A 3,884-nucleotide genomic window follows, 5' to 3' on the forward strand; every position below is an offset into this window, starting at 1 on the left:
AAGGGTATAGTTGGTTTTCCAGCATTACGCATGTTACGTGTGTGTGTTTTTTTTTCATTCATTTCAATTCAGTTGCTATTGGGGTGCACTGGCCTTTGCCCTCAGAATGTCTGTTGCATTATTTTGATTTACAATAAAAGTTCAATGTCTGATCATAAAACTGATAATAAAAGGGGTACTGCGGGCTTTAGATAATTACATAAAATAAATAAACAAAAATTACATACATGTACATGTAGTATATGGTATATACATATATATATATATATATATATATATATATATATATATATATATATATGTATATTATTAATATAAGATTGATTGATTGAATTTATTCTTCTTCATTTCAAACAAATTTACAAAATAAAGTAAGAAAAAATCAGAATATGAATAACAGAAATGAAAAAAGGGAACTCACTGGAAAGCATCGCTTGTTTATGTGAGTCCCCTGAAATAAATAACTGATTAAAATTTATCAAATACAAATAGAAATGTATACATACATACATACATGCAGTCGTAAATGTGCGATAGGTCAGCTAATCATGTAATAACGTTCCTTTTTCTTATGATATCACACGAAATCTTAATTCATTTCATATCGTCATACATTTGTACATGATATGTCTCCTTTATAAGAAAATAGGTTCAAGCAAATATTATCTTATTTATTTAATCAGAATTCAAGTCATTTTTTATCGTTCTTGGTGGACAAAATATGAATACAATTTCATATAATAAAATGCAAAAGGAAGTGGGGATATGACATCATCAGCTTATAATTTTGAATACATGCATAGAAGTTTTAAATCGAAGAAATGCCAAATCTTATAATGCCATAAGTTTATTCTTCCTTGTCTCATTTGATTTAACTTTCAGTTTTTTGTTCGTCTGATTTTACTTTTCAAATAATGTTAGTTGCAGCCTAGTGTATCCCTTTAATGATTTTTTTGTTTTAAATGATATTTTATTTCTTCCTCGTAATATGATTTTACAATTCCAAATATCACGAAACAAGTTATTCACAAGCTAAGTATCTCATATAAAAAAAAAATAAGAGCATATAAATTCATATCAAAATTATCTCAAATCGTACAATTTCTTCAAAACATTAAGTTTTAACCCGAAAAATATATATATTTTTTCTTTTATGTGAAAACTCTTATAACTTTTTCCCCCAAAAAAGTACATAAAATAGAATAAAATTACCTCAATATTTATATCATGTTAATATCAAAATTATGTCAAATCAAATAAACTACTTTTCATGAAACTCTATGATCCTTAAGAGGAAGGTTACACATATATAATCTTTCACTCACCCACGCACCCCACACTCCCTACCACACAAACATACCACCCCAAAAAACACACACGCACACGCACACACACACACATGCACACAAAAACCCTCACGCACACACATCATACAACAGGTAGCACATCCGTTCCGGTCTGTCGATCTGTAACTTTGTATCATTGAAAAAAAAAGAATAAAATAAAATAGAATACGATAAATGAAAAGTCAAAGAAATGCACCAATTTATTCCCATTTTCTTAAGTGTACTCCCAAATTCCCTGTTTTCTTGGCTATATTATATTCTCCGTTTCTGTAACCTTTAATCATATCTGTTGTTCTTTGTACGGACGGTAGCTCGCACTTTTCTCTAGAAATAAATGTTTTAGCAGAAAGATTATACAGTTTATTGCATGTATTCTCACACATTTACCAGATAGACCGATTAAAATTGTTTTCCAATCATCAATCCTAACTTCCTTTAAATGAAGCTTTTTGATGACCTCCTTCCATAACTGTTTAACCTTGAAACAATCTAAAAATAAATGTTGGTATGTTTCGACCTGTTGTTTACAAAAAGAAAAAAAAATTGTCTGACTCAAAACCAAATTGGAAGAGCTTCTCTTTTGTATACATTGCCCCATGTAATAGTTTGTACTGAAACTCCCTTTGTTTACTACATATAAAAGCATTTTTCAATCTTGTAAAGGTTTCTTTCAACTCCCCTATTCCAAGATCATATTCACAATGTCCATCATAAACCTTTAATGTGTACTCATTTTGAAATTGCTCAATAAGGTAATTATATACATATCTGGCTATTAAATCCATAAATTTATGTAGGTAACCAAAGATCTTCAGTTCTATTTGAAAATTTTCACTATCTATAACTATAAAATCACTTTGTATCCATTCTTTTTTAATCACATAAAAAATTATTTGAATCATCAGCAGATTATCAGCAGTGTAACCCCGGTTATGGAAGTATGATACTGGTCTTAGTTGACCTCCTACAATAATATCTGATGCTTGAAATATCCCTTTCTGAAAGAGTTCAACATAAAAAAACGGTTTATTATGAAGACACATAAATCTGTTATTAAAAATCACAGGATTGATCTTGTTTTTCTCAAAGTTTCTACATTGATCCAAATCTTGCCATGCTTTCAACATATCTTTATAAAATATTTGTATACCTTGTAAGTCCATTTTATTTGCATCATAATTACAAAGAAATATACTCCGTCCTCCCGATGATCTAAAAAAAGTAGTCAAAGGTTACTTTCCAACCTAAATATTTCTCACCGTACAGCAGCCTTTTAATCCACATAATTCTCTGAGTTTTAATGAAAACTTCAAAATCAGTTACTTTGAGTCCCCTTGCACAATAGTCTTGATATAGAATGTTCCGTTTTATTCTGTCATTTCCACCCCAAATGAAATTTTAAAAAATCTTTTCAATTTCTTTAAAGATATTTTGAGGAACTGAAATAAGAGAAGAAACATAATTTAATTTTTAAAATACATGCATTTTTAACGATCTAATTTTACCAAACATTGTCAGATCTCGTTGCCTTCACCATCCAATTAATCTTTTGATTTTACTCAAAATTACCTTATAATTTAAGTCATCTTTTATTTTGGAGTCTCGTGAAAAATATACCCCTAAAATTTGTATATATTGCATTCTATGTCCAAACAGAGGTAAAACCGGCCTATCACATTCTTCCCCCAACCACATAAAATTTGTCTTATCCATGTTTATTTTTAAACCACTCAATTTCTCAAACTCTCCGAAGACTTTCTTCACCCTATTAACTGATTACGTGTCTTTTAGAAACAATGTACAATCATCTGCGTACAATACTTGTTTTATTTTTCTTTCACCAAACCCAATCCCTTCAATACCCGGATCATTTCGAATAAAATTAGCAAGTAATTCAATAGCTATAATAAATAAATAAGGAGAGAGGGGATCTCCTTGTCTTACTCCTCTTTTAACCTCAAAATATCCAGTTGAGTGTCCCCCATTCATCACTGATCATTTAATGATCATCAAAAACTATAATGATATAGCGCCATCTGTAGCCTTCAAATGCGAATGGGTGTTGTGGGTGACACGAGCGCCAACGTTAACCCCAAAGATAATGTGTTAATAAGCAATGAAAATAAATCATAAAATGATAAGGATGGGATTAGATGGAATAATAATTCCTACAAGTACATAGGAATATATGACATTCCATATCTGACCAGAAAATGGTATTTCGAAAACAAATCGACATTATTTTATTAAAAAAAATTATGACGAGATCTCATTCATAAGCTTAAACTGTAAAATGGCCATAATTCCTCCGTCAGTCAAGTAGTTCCGACAGCTTAGTAACATCCCCAATTGGACAAAGTTAAGCGATTGCCCATGATCCTAGAATCAGTGTTAGATGGGGGAATCATATGCATACGCTTTTGTCAATCAGCTGTATCAAATCAAAAATCTTAAGAATATATGCGTAGAATATCTTTATTTGCCCTCGGTACTATTGTAATCAGGCTCATAAGTGCCACCTTGTGGCGTGCGCCTGTA

Source organism: Lytechinus pictus, chromosome 18 (genome assembly GCF_037042905.1).
Source record: "Lytechinus pictus isolate F3 Inbred chromosome 18, Lp3.0, whole genome shotgun sequence".
Taxonomy (NCBI): Eukaryota; Metazoa; Echinodermata; class Echinoidea; order Temnopleuroida; family Toxopneustidae; genus Lytechinus; species Lytechinus pictus.